At 43.2% G+C, this 14,147-nt stretch overlaps 1 pseudogene; it reads left to right on the forward strand.

Moving 5' to 3' along the window:
• The first annotated feature begins 9,197 nt into the window (after window positions 1–9,197).
• LOC149471026 (U2 spliceosomal RNA) lies at window positions 9,198–9,369 on the forward strand (annotated as a pseudogene).
• Window positions 9,370–14,147: the final 4,778 nt, after the last annotated feature.

Here is a 14,147-nt window from a genome sequence, read left to right on the forward strand (position 1 = left end):
TGAAACCCATCGTCTGGTGATGTCTAGGCGTTCCAGACTTCAGGCTGTAATTGACTGCAAAGGATTTGCAACCAAGTATTAAAAGTGAAAGTTTGATTTATGATTATTATTTTGTCCCATTACTTTTGGTCCGTTAACAAGTGGGAGGCACATATGCAAACTGTTGTAATTCCTACACCATTCACCTGATGTGGATGTAAATACCCTCAAATTAAAGCTGACAGTCTGCAGTTAAAGCACATCTTGTTCGTTTCATTTCAAATCCATTGTGGTGGTGTATAGAGCCAAAAATGTTAGAATTGTGTCGATGTCCCAATATTTATGGACCTGACTGTAACTAGCCCCAACCTGTGCGATCCGTCCAGGTTGGGTCTGTCACAGAACCAATCCTTCAAACGCCTAATTGTGCACCCCACATATTGAACGTGGCAGAACAAGTAACAAGATAAATGATATAAGTGGTGTTATAATTAAAAAATGAAGTGATCTTAAAATCCCTATTATTAGCAGTGGAACAAAAATTGTTACCCCTTAATATGTGTGCACAACATGCACAAGAGGGAGTACCAAATCAGTAGTTACCTTTGCAGTGTAACCATACAGTGGACTGAGTACTTGCAGGACTTAAAAAAACGGGGGATAAAGAATTACCCAGAGTTGGAGCCCTTTTGGGAACAGTATTAATGCCATCCTTTAAGGAGTTCAGCACACACTTGGTCTTCACACAGGATGGGTAGATAGCAGTTAAAAATACTTTTGATTGAACCAAATTCCAGGCTGTATGGAGTAGAGAGGGTACATTTCTTTTTATTTAAACCGTTCTTATTTTTCCCATATGGGTTGTCCCTCAACACATCTACCCTACGCCCTAATCGAGTGAGCCCTATCAATCAACCATTTTTGGTATCCCCTGTGTGAAAACCGCTGATACAGGGGTTTATTTACTAAAGCTGGAGAGTGCAAAATCAGGCTCACTTCTGCATAGAAACCTCAGCTTCTAACCACAGCTCATTCAATTAAGTTTTGGCAATGCAACCTGAAAGCTGATTAGTTTCTATGCAGAAGTGAGCCTGCTTTCGCACTCTCCAGCTTTAGAAAATAAGCCCCACAGAGAAAAAGCCTCATTCTCAAAATCCTTTTGGCTACTGCAAATCTAACGGATTCATAAAAACTGGCCAATTGGGATGCTTCAAATTATTTAAAAAAAAACTATAGAAACGCATATATCGCCACCAATAGCTGCCATTACAAGCCTTGGATAAAAAAACATACCAAGAGGGCAGTTTATGCGTTTAGGGAGAAATTGCACTAATACGGTAGATTATAAAGAACAAAGTAAAATCCTAATGAAAAGATTCATTGATAAAGGGTATAGGAAAGAAGAAATCGAACATGAAATTAAACAGATAGAATTACTAGATAGAAAGATCTTATTAGAAAATAATAAAAAGAAAGATACAGAAAATACCAATATATCTATGATAATGCCGTTCAAGAAGCAATTTAAGGATATACAAAAAATTATTAACAAACATTGGGATATATTGAAATTAGACAAAGATCTCAAAAACATTATTCAAGACAGACCAAAGTTCATATACAAAAAAGCTCCTAATATCCATGATAAAATTGTTAAAAATTTATTAGATCCACCCAATGAAAATGCTAAACCCACATTTTTTCAGGGTGTAGGCTTCTACTCTTGTTTTAGATGCTACAGCTGCAAAAGAACAAAACGTAACCCTAAACGCAGGTCAGAATTCCAAAATCCCATTAATGGTAAAATATATAAAATCGATCAATTCATATCCTGCGATACAAAAGGAGTTGTATACGCTTTAAAATGTCCTTGTAACTTGATATATATTGGAACGCATTAAAGAACACGTTTTTAATATCAGTAAAGGATATAAGTATCATAATGTGCCCCTGCATTTTTGGCATTTTCACAATAAACAAGCAGACAAATTAGAATTTTGGGGCATAGAGAAACACAGCAAACATTTGAGGGGAGATAACTTAGTAAGAGAAATCAGCAAAAAATAATCTTATTGGATATACAAACTGGATTGTTTGGCCCCTAAAGGCCTAAACAAAGAGTTCAATTTATCATGCTTTTTAAGTGATTATTAGAATGAAATAAGTTAATTTTTGTTTGATTTAATATGCTTCATAAAATAACCATAAAAATATATTAGTCCCTTATATTATATCCCAAAGTATATGGTGGGTATATATACATATATATATATATATATATATATATATATTGATATATATATATATTGATATATCTATTAATAAAACTCAATGTATTTTGACCAGCCAAATTAAATACTTAGTAGTGGTTACTTTAATCCACCTACCATAGTGACCACATGTTGTGGTAATAATGATCCATCTCATTATATGCTAGTTAATTTAATAGTTGGGTATTTTATTGATAGTAATATATAAGTATCACAAATATTTTGCATTCTTTAATGTTGATTATCTTTTATATATACCTAATTGCATATTTTTATTTGTTCCTTATATATATATTATTTTTGTGCATATATGTTTTAGAAATGTGTGATTGTCTTCTGCGTGGCTAACTACTCATTTGATCTATACAGCCCATAGAAAGAGGGTTTATAAACAGTGGGGCAGTGACTGTCAAAAGTTACAGTATTTGCCGGCGTATAAGACGACTGGGCGTATAAGACGACCCCCTACTTTTCCTGCTAAAATGTAGTGGTTGGGCTATACTCGCCGTATAAGACTACCCCTCTTCCAATGCACACCAGTGGGAGGAATAGCGCCCCATCATTGGTATCAGTGGCAGGAATAGTACCCCATCATTGGTATCAGTGGCAGGAATAGTGCCCCATCATTGGTATCAGTGGGAGGAATAGTGCCCCATCATTGGTGTCAGTGGGAGGAATAGTGCCCCATCATTGGTAACAGTGGGAGGAATAGTGCCCCATCATTGGTATCAGTGGGCGGAATAGTGCCCCATCATTGGCATTAGTGGCAGGAATAGTGCCCCATCATTGGTAACAGTGGGAGGAATAGTGCCCCATCATTGGTATCAGTGGCAGGAATAGTGCCCCATCATTGGTATCAGTGGCAGGAATAGTGCCCCATCATTGGCATTAGTGGCAGGAATAGTGCCCCATCATTAGTATCAGTGGGGGGAATAGTGCCCCATCATTGGTATCAGTGGCAGGAATAGTGCCCCATCATTGGTATCAGTGGGAGGAATAGTGCCCCATCATTGGTATCAGTGGCAGGAATAGTGCCCCATCATTAGTATCAGTGGGGGGAATAGTACCCCATCATTGGTGTCAGTGGGAGGAATAGTGTCCCAACATTGGTGTCAGTGGGGGGTGGAATAGTGCCCCATCATTGGTGTCAGTGGGGGGTGGAATAGTGCCCCATCATTGGTGTCAGTGGGGGGTGGAATAGTGCCCCATCATTGGTGTCAGTGGGGGTGGAATAGTGCCCCATCATTGGTGTCAGTGGGGGGTGGAACAGTGCCCCATCATTGGTGTCAGTGGGGGGGGGAATAGTGCCCCATCGTTGGTGTCAGTGGGGGGGGAATAGTGCCCCATCATTGGTGTCAGTGGAGGAATAGTGCCCCGTCATTGGTATCAGTGGGAGGAATAGTGCTCCATCATTGGTATCAGTGACACCAATGATGGGGCACTATTCCTCCCACTGACACTTGCTGACCCTGTTCTCGTATGGTGCTGCTGCAGCCAGATATGTGGTTGCAGCAGCACCTCTACACTGAACACTTACCTGCTGGTCCTGCACTCGATTTTCGCGGGGCCGCTCGGCTCCGCCCCCTCGCCGGTGATTGGCCGCCTGTGTGCCTTTCCTGAGCTGCAGTTCTGGCGGCCAATCACCGATGAGGAGGCGGAGCCGAGCAGCCGCGCGAACATCCAGTGGCCAAACTGAAGGAGCAGCCGCGCTTCCTGGACCGGATCGTCGTGGGACCGGAGCCAGGTAAGAAACAGCCCCTGCCCACCCCTGTACTTAGTGTCCCTTCTGTTGGAAGGGGGGGGGGGCGGCGGCACCGCGCCGCCCCCGCGCCGCCCCCCTAAAAAGTGTCAGTATGCCGTATACCGGCGTATAAGACGACCCCTGACTTTTGAGAAGATTTTCAAGGGGTAAAAAGTCGTCTTATACGCCGGCAAATACGGTATCTAAATAGAAAACAGCACTGGTAACAAAGTTTCTATCAGTTTGAATACACCTGTGCTTAATCATAGCTTAATATGTAGATTGGAAAGATGGCCGCGACCATCCAGACCTCTAGAAAATGGCGCCGTATCACTGTAAAAGAATCCTTAGTATGGTGATTGTTCTATTACATCCCCCGGACAAAGCCACGTGTCCCTGTGGTGCAACGCGTTGGGGAGGGGCTTTGACATCACCACAGCAACCCGACTTCACGGCGAGTATAAGTCTATGTGAGCGAGTGTGAGCAACCACGCAGGAGACCTGTCACAAACGCATTTAGCGGTTTCACTGATTTTAACTCAGCGCTTTTTATACTGAATACTTGTGAGTGCATACGAAGAAGTTGTGCATAAAATTGTTCTTTTAAAAAACGATAAGGCACCATGTACCTTTTTCTTTCCCACTATACCAACGAGGAATAATACAAGGAGATGGAGCACTTTTTATTGACATGAGAAAAAGCTAACCCACAGACCCACAATCATCCATTATCAACCATCAGGAGTATCCAAGGGAGTTTCTAAAGATATCCATGAAGGATAAACATCATAAAGCTGTGTTAGCCCAGCAGTGGGTTTAATGGAAGGTGAGCGCATATAAGTATCTATATTCCAGCAAGATCCCATCTGCAATCTTGTTTGACTAATCAACTTTAATCAAATTTATATAGACTTTTTTTGGACACTATTCATTTTTTATTTAAATTACTTATGATTTTTTTTTCATTTTTTTCGTTTTTTTTACATTCTAATATTGATTTATTTTGAAGTTGTAATAAGTTGACTTGGAAGGTTCATTATTTCTGGAAGTATTCATATCTCACATTTAGGGCGCAGCAATAAGCAATCAATTTATTGTACATTCTCAGAAAGTTATTTTCTGTATAAACTGGTCATGACACGCCTCTGTTCATTGGTCAAACAGACATCCAGGAAACAAATTTCCTTTTTGTCTGACTGGCCAGTGAAGTTCTTTTCGTTGTCATTTAGATATATCAAGATTGAATATCTAAACCCAATATCTAAACCCAGCTTCTGGTCCACAACAAATATGAGGTCATCGATGTAACAAAAGATTAGCCTAATGTGAGACCTAAAGGGGTTTTCCCCACAGTAGATGCAGGACCACTTCCACTAACCCCGTGTAGAGAGTGGCTAGTGAGGGTGAAAATTTCACCCTCATCGCAGCCCTACACCTCTGGAGGTAGAACTCCCTATTGAAGACAGGATCTATGGGTTAAAAGATACTTAAGAACATCCAAGATATATATGCGATGTTCGAGGAGCAGTCCAGTATGATGCTCCAAATAAAAGGATATGGCACCACTAGCAAGATGATGAGGATAGAGGAATAAAACTAGCAACATCGCAGGTGATCCACATAAGGTGGTCATCCCAACAGAGACTATTTGCAATGTTGAGAAGAAGATGGTTGGTGTCTTTAAGGTAACTGCTAAGTTGTAAGATGAGAGGTCGAAGTTGTGTATCAAGCCCATGACCCAACCTCTCATTCAATCAAACAATTCCCAAAATACATGATCTCCCCTGCAAGAGATCTAATCCTTTGTGTGTCTTGGGGAGTTTGTAGAACGTAGATAGTACCGGATATTCAGGGACCAGAGTTCCAGCTTCTTTTTCAGTGAATATGCCAATGCGGACCCCCTTATTAATAGGATTATTCAAAATTGCTTTATATTTCTTGGTGGAGACACCCTTTAGCTTGGTATAAGTATGAGAATCTAGAAGTTGTCTCTCCACTTCCCTCTGATACATATCTATGTTCATAACTGCCATTAACCCACCTTTATCTGCATTTTCGAATTACAATATAATCATCACTTTCCAGATTTTTTAAAGATTTTCTTTCCTTGTGTGTCAAATTATTCCACCATGGACTGAAACCAGTGGAAATCCGCAATGCCAAGGCAGTAAGGTCTTGCTCTACCAGTTTTTGAAACCTGTCTATCCCAGGGCTTCTGACCAACTCCTGAGAATGATAGGCTCAAACGACCCCATACCAAAATCAGAATGGTTTTCACCTCCTCCCTCCCCAGTTAGATCTTCCAGATCTCTAATAGCACATAATTCTCTAAATGTATAATTAGCAGGAGGGGATCCAAAATCATAAACACTAGAACTCAAATTGGTTGAGTACTTATGAGTGTGGTTGCATGTTCAAGTATCTGGAGAGTAATTTTTAATGTTTTGTAATAGATTTTTAATGGTACATAATAAAGTTGTTTTTATGGTACTCAGTTTCTCTTCAATATGTCCAAACAAAGCCCTTGACTACATATTTTATTTCATAGTTGTACAGTAGAGAGTCTAGCGAGCAGAATGCTGTCCAGAGGAGGCTATATTGCCATTGGTAAGGACTACTGTATTTGTGTCAATTGCTAAAACATCCAACCAGCCAAGATATGGGTTAAATGGCAGAGGTGACGGATTATCTGGTACTGAAGGGGTGTTAGGTTTGGTTCCTTCACTAGCAACCAGTCCCTCACATACTGGGACCGACCTTGCGGCATAGATTGCCTATGTGGTACTGACTCGGAAATGCTGCACATTTGGGGAAGTGCTGTTCTCTAGCAAAAGTTGTGTCCAAAGTGCTGTGGGATCTCGTGGGCCCGGACCTGCTCGAGCTGTACGAGGAGATGGTGGTGGAGGGCAAGATGCCTCTTTCGTTGAGGGAGGGGATGATCACGATCCTGTACAAGCGTAAGGGGGAGAGATGTGACTTGAAAAATTGGCGTCCCATCTCTCTCCTGAACATGGACTACAAGATCCTCGCCAAAGTCATGGCGAACAGGTTGAAGGCTGTCATCGGACAGATAATCCACCCGGATCAGACTTGTGGCATTCCTGGCCGCAGGATTGCGGACAGCCTAGCGCTTGTCCAGGACACGGTCCAATACATCAAGGACCGCCGTGTGCACGCGGCCCTGGTCAGTCTTGACCAGGAGAAGGCCTTTGACCGTGTCTCCCATGGGTTTATGTGCAGAGCCCTGCGCAGGTTTGGTCTTGGGGAAATGTTCTGTTCGTATGTGGATATCATGTATAATGAAATTTGTAGTTCCGTGCAGGTGAACGGCTGGAAGACTGACCCCTTCCCGGTCCTCTCCGGGGTCAGACAAGGCTGTCCTCTCTCACCTCTGCTTTTTGTTTGCTGTATAGAGCTCTTCGCCGAATGCATCAGACGGAATCCAGAGATCGGGGGAATCACCGCACCGGGACCAGACAGACGGGAAGTGAAGTGCTCGCTCTACATGGACGACGTGACGGTGTTCTGTGCCAACCAGCGCTCCATCGACCTGCTCGTCCAGACCTGTGAGGACTTCGGCCAAGCTTCGGGGGCAAAGGTCAACTGCGGGAAGTCGGAAGTCATGCTCTTCGGAAAGTGGTTCCTGCCTTCTTCTGCATCCATGCCCTTTGGCATCAAGACAGACTTCATGAAAATTTTGGGAGTTTGGTTTGGTGCCGAGGGCGCAGCCCTGAAGTCTTGGGAGGAGAGACTGGCCAAGATGCGTCAAAAGTTTGGACTTTGGAGCCTCAGAGACCTCTCTATCGAAGGGAAGACACTGGTACTCCGCAGCGAGATTCTCCCTGTGTTGCAGTACCTCGCCCAGGCCTGGCCCCCACGGGTCAACACCTGTAAGGCCATCACCAGGGCGGTGTTTCACTTCATCTGGGGCTCCAAGATGGACAGAGTGAAGCGGGCAGTCATGTTCAAGGAACCCCTCAAGGGCGGTAAGGGCGTGCCCGACATCGCCACCCAGCTGAGGGTGTTCTTTGCTTGCAACTGCATCCGCAGAACTTTGCCCAAACGGATTATGGACTCTGGCGGGAACGCAATGTCTTGCTTCTTCCTGTTGCCTCTCTGGAGGTCCCTGGGGTGGGACACTTGGGATAGTTCCATCCCCTACAACTGGGACACTCCTTGGTACTACTTGGATACCTTCAAGTTCATCAGGGAGCAAGGGCTGCAGGGAGTCAAGCCTGACTTGTGGAAGCCAAAGACAATCTACAAGCTCATCCGAGCCAGCGACATTTTGGAGTCGGTTCCAGGCCTGCCTTCAGACACCTGCAAGGTGGTCTGGAGGAATGTTTCTTCCAACATTCTCACCAACAGGCACAAAGACCTGGCATGGATGGCAATCCAAGGGGGGTTGCCTCTCAGGACATTTATGCATGCCAGGAACCTGAGCAGATACAGACACTGCCCCTTCTGCATCATCCACGAGGAAACGTCTCACCACGTTTTCTGGGAGTGCTCATTTGCTCAGGCCCTGTTGGGGGCCCTGGAACCTGAACTCAAGGACTTTGTACCACAGACAGCCATCACTCACTTTGGGGTGTTGAATGGACTATTCTGTGGGACTTTTTCTCTGGAGGACATTGACGGCGCCTGGCGGGTGCTGTGCTGTTTTAAGGACGCTTTATGGTGCGCCAGAAAGCGCCTCATCCACCAGCGGGAGAGGATGTCCATTGAGGACTGCCGCAGACTGATCCTCAGTCTGCTCAGAGACTATTCCTTGATGGACTTTAAGGAGGAAGAGGACGTCTGAAGATTTCCCCCTTCCCCCTACTCCCCCTTGCGTGTCTTTGTCTTTTCAATAAAGCTTCGGGCCTGTGTTTCCCCCCCCCCCCCCCCACACACCCGATGCCTATTGTTGATCGTAATATCCGGTTTTCATTTTTGCATGCATTAGTATTTTTAGGAAACGTAATGTGTATTAGGATGTTATAGTTTCGGGGTAAGCGGCGTCATGCATGACGTGGTGGTCGGGGGGATTCATCCTCTACGCACATCACGTCAGGCATCATACCGCTGAGCGAATGTATTTATTTCTGAATGTATTTATTGTATGCTTGGAACTATATTGCTATGTGGTGCGCTGCGTCGCAGTATAGGGTGAGATGTACCCCGATTACCAGTATCATGTTGTTTTTGATGCTTCTGTAATAAAAGTATCTTTTCAATCAAAAATCTGTTCTTATCAGTTTAATATCTGATACGTCCCCTAACTGGGGACCATATATTAAATGGATTTTTAGAACAGGGAGATGGAAGAAGAGCTTGCTCTGTCCACTCCACTCATCGACCTGGTATTGCAGTACCTCCAGGACCGGTGCACCCCTCTTAAAAAAAAAAAAAAGTTGTGTCCAAAGTGCTTACTGTTAACAGAGTAAGAAGTATGGCCACTGATTACAAAGTATTAACTGTGCAAGTTTATTCTCGCTTCTAAAGTCTGGAGTTCTGCTTTAATGTTGAATACACATGACCGTAAGCTCCTGCCGAAGGTTTAGGCAATAGCAAGTGTAGTTCCACAGAGCCCCAACTAGGGAACCTTAAGCCCCACCCACATGCAGCCATCTATCCTCCTCATCCTGTACATTTACATTTTCATGGTTTTTCTGCAACAAGTACAAAAATCTTCCAAGATTGATTGTCTGCATAGTAAACCAGCTGTGTATACTATGTAGCTGCTTTCACTGATCTTGGGAGTTGTACTTACTGCAGAAACACTGTAATGACATAGAGGTCAGCCCAGACGTCTGAGCATCCGACACTCCCAAATGTGTTAATGCTACACCCCGTTCCAAATTATTATGCAAATTCTATTTAATTGTCACAAAAATTAAATATTTTGTTTTTCAGTTTAACTCATGGATGGCATTGTGTCTCAGGGCTCTTTTGATCACTGAAAACAATCTCGGACACCTGTGATAATTAGATTGGCAGGTGAGCCCAATTTAAGGAAAAACTACTAAAGGACGGCGTTCCACATTATTAAGCAAAGCACCATTTTCAAGCAATATGGGGAAGAAAAAGGATCTCTCTGCTGCAGAAGAGTGAAATAGTTCAATGCCTTGGACGAGGTATGAAAACATTAGATATTTCACGAAAACTTAAGCGTGATCATCGCACTAGTAAAAGATTTGTGGCTGATTCAGAGCACAGACGGATTCATGCAGATAAAGGCACATTGAAGAAGATTTCTGCCAGATCCATGCATCGGATAAAGAGAGCAGCTGCTAAAATACCATTACATAGCAGCAAACAGATATTTGAAGCTGCTGGTGCCTCTGGAGTCCCACGGACATCAAGGTGTAGAGTCCTCCAGAGTCTTGCAACTGTGCATAAACCTTCTATTCAGCCACCACTAACCAATGCTCACAAGCAGAACCGGCTGCATTGGGCAGCAAAATACATGAAGACTAATTTTCAAACAGTCCTGTTCACTGATGAGCGCCGTGCAACCCTGGATGGTCCAGATGGATGGAGTAGTGGATGGTTGGTGGACGGCCTCCCTGTTCCAACAAGGCTGCGACATCAGGAAGGCAGTGGTGGAGTCATGTTTTGGGCCGGAATCATGGGAACAAAGCTGGTCGGCCCCTTTAGGGTCCCCGAAGGTGTAAAGATGACCTCTGCAAAGTATGTGGAGTTTATGACTGACCACTTTCTTCCCTGGTACAGAAGGAAGAACTATGCTTTCCATAATAAAATCATCTTCATGCATGACAATGTACCATCTCATGCTGCAAAGAATACCTCTGTATCAATGGCTGTTATGGGGATAAAAGGAGAGAAAGTCATGGTGTGGCCTCCATCCTCCCCTGACCTCAATCCTATTGAGAACCTTTGGAGCATCCTCAAGCAAAAGATCTATGAGGGTGGGAGGCAGTTTACATCCAAACAGCAGCTCTGGGAGGCTATTCTAACATCTTGCAAACAAATTCAAGCAGAAACTGTCCAAAAACTTACAAGTTCAATGGATGCAAGACTTGTGAAGCTGCTATCAAATAAGGGGTCCTATGTTAAAATGTAACTTGACCTGTTAAAATGTTTAAAAAGTTAAAATTTTGTTAAAAGTTTGAAATAGCTTTTGATTTCAGTAAATATGCTACAAACACAACAAATGACAATTTTCAGTTCTTTACAACCTATAAAGTGTTTTGAAACTTACTGTGCGTAATAATTTGGAACAGTGCATTGTAAGTGTTTTATCTTTAAAAAAAAATACTGTTATCATTAGGAGGTTTGTTCAATAAAATTTGAATTGTACTCTTAATAGTTGATAACATGAGAATTATGCTGACTGTTATTTACATCAATTATTTAGGTAAATGAGAAAAATATAATTTGCATAATAATTTGGAACAGGGTGTATTTAGGATAATGGTGCTGATACAAATTGCATGTGTATTGTCAGTTGTTAGGTTAGGATGTGACAACAGGGCCTGTTTAATTGGAAACGTCACTGACCATTAGTGGCTCTTGAGAGGTGGAAAGCTGCAAAGATAAAAAGCAAGATTAGTGTACACCGGACTTTCTCAACCATTTCAACACAGAGGAACCCTTGAAATAACTTTTCAGTCTCAAGGAGCCCCTTTTAAAAATTACTATTTCTCATGATACATTTAGTGTCATGGTCAGTGGGAATAATATTCCTTACACTTGTGGACATTGGGAAGAATTACACTCTTACAGATAGCTAAAAAGATGGCGTCAATGGGAATTTATAAGAGAGGCAGAAATTGCGCTTTACTCAAGGAAACCCTAGCAAACTCTGGAGGAATTCTGGGGTTCCATTGAACACTGGTTGAGAAAACCCTGCTGTACACTTTCAGCTGTTAATCACGCTAGATCAGTAGTTCTTAACATATAGGTATAGGGGGCCTCAAATGCAAAGGGCCGCACATAATCTTCAGCATATGTAATGCTAGAGAGGACTGACATAGGCTGTAGATATGCTAGATCAGCCTTTTTACTACAGAGGAACCCATGAAATGAAACACTTGCTAAAATCCATTCATTGGGGATCAGTGAGAAAAATGCCCTTCACATTGGTGGTCAGTAGGAAGAATACCTCCCTTACAGTGCTGTTCAGAATACCACCCTTACAAGCATCTAAAATGATCATTGATGTTCTCCTGCCAGCTTTTTTTTTAAGTTTGTGGAGGTGTCAAAAACCGAAAAGCTGGTAAGTGAACAAAAAAACGTGCAAGTGCAAAACACCAACAAAAAAGTGCACTTAGGGGTGTGCTTTTGTCCATCCCCCCCAAAGGGTCATGGTCACCTAGCCAAAAGATCAAAAAGCCTGGCAGACCCCTTTTCCTTGTGGCCAGCTGAAGCCAACCACCAAGTACTAGGTCAAGGGGCTCCCCCAAAGAGAGACCCCCCAAGGATCGGGGGAGGAAGGAACCAAAGGACCACACATTTTTTTCTTGTTGAAAAAATATATTTTATTTTTATATAAGTATATAAAAAACAAGATACTTAATTGGGGTACATTCCACCCTATACTGCGATCCAGCGCATAAATACACCACATAACAATACAGTCTCAGTCATACAATAAATACATTCACTCAGCGGTATGATGCCTAACGTGATGTACGGAGCAAAAGTTCCCTGAACCATCACGTCAAGCATGATGCCCCCTAAGTTTCCACCAGAGTACCTAGCAGCGTGATGTCAGACGTGTAGAGCCTGGATTAAGCCCCTTTCCCACATGTCCTATATGGCACCGCAGCATAAACCGTAGCATGCAAAAACATTACCAATGAACAAAAAAAAGTTCAATAAGCAATGGATGTGATGGGGGGTAGGAAAGAGGGCTGAGGGAGCGGAAAAAGAGTTCACAGGCCCTTAGCTTTATTGAAAGGAAAAAGACACACACAGGAGAGTGGGGGAAGGGGAAATCCTCAGATGTCCTCTTCCTCTTTGAAGTCCATCAAGTTATAGTCTCTGAGCAGACTGTGAACCAGTCTGCAATAGTCTTCAATGGACATCCTCTCCCGCTGGTGGATGAGGCGCTTCCTGGTGCACCATAGAGCATCCTTGAAGCAACACAGCACCCGTCAGGCGCCATCAATGTCCTCCTGAGTAAAAGTTCCACAGAAACATTAGGTGCTGTGTTGCTTCAAGGACACTTTATGGTGCGCCAGGAAGCTCCTCATCCACCAGCGGGAGAGGATGTCCATTGAGGACTGTCACAGCCTGGTCCACAGTCTGCTCAGAGACTATAACTTGATGGACTTCAAGCAGGAAAAGGACATCTGAAGATTTCCCCTTCCCCCACTTTTCCTTGCATGTCTTTGTCCTTTCAATAAAGCTTCAGGCCTGTGAACTCTTTTTCCCCTCCCTCAGCCCTCTTTCTTACCGCCCAAAACACCTGTTGCTTATTGAATTGTTTTTGTTCATTTGGTAATGTTTTGTATGCTATGGTTTATGTTGCGGTGCCATGTAGGATGTGTGGGACAGGGGTCTAACCCAGGCACTGACATCGCTCCACTAGGTACACTGGTGGATACTTAGGGGCCACAAAACGGTTTTGGGGTAAGCTGTGTCATGCATGACGTGGTGGTTCGGGGAACTTTAGGTATCATACCGCTGAGTGAATGTATTTATTGTATGATTGAGACTATATTGTTTTGTGTTGTATTTATCGCTGGGTCGCAGTATAGGGTGGAATGCTCGATTAAGTATCTTGTTCCTTATATACTTATATAAAAAAAGTATTTTTCAACAACCAAAAAAATATAAATACCTGCAATATATAACATTGTTTAATCTCTTTTCTCAGTTGGATCACTTTCTTTAAATGTGAGATGGAACATTAACCCCCCCCCCCAACTTGAGATGGGCGGAGCAAATGTTTTTTCAACAGGTGTCCTCATACTAATCTCTGACACACATCCTAAAAACAATCAAAACGTCCTGTATAATCAATAATGGAATTGTATTATTGATATTATTATGGTCTTTAGTATTTCCACTCTTGGTGAAGGCAGAGAGCCTCCACATAATCCACAACATGATTAGTCTACTGTGGCAGCCACCTTTGTTGAGGGCAATGGAACGTACGTAAGGAATGGAAGGCGGCGGCGGAAAGGGAAGACCGGGAAGCAAAC

This window comes from Staurois parvus, unplaced genomic scaffold (genome assembly GCF_062004578.1).
Source record: "Staurois parvus isolate SC_StPar_1 unplaced genomic scaffold, SC_StPar_1.0 ptg000029l, whole genome shotgun sequence".
NCBI lineage: Eukaryota > Metazoa > Chordata > Amphibia > Anura > Ranidae > Staurois > Staurois parvus.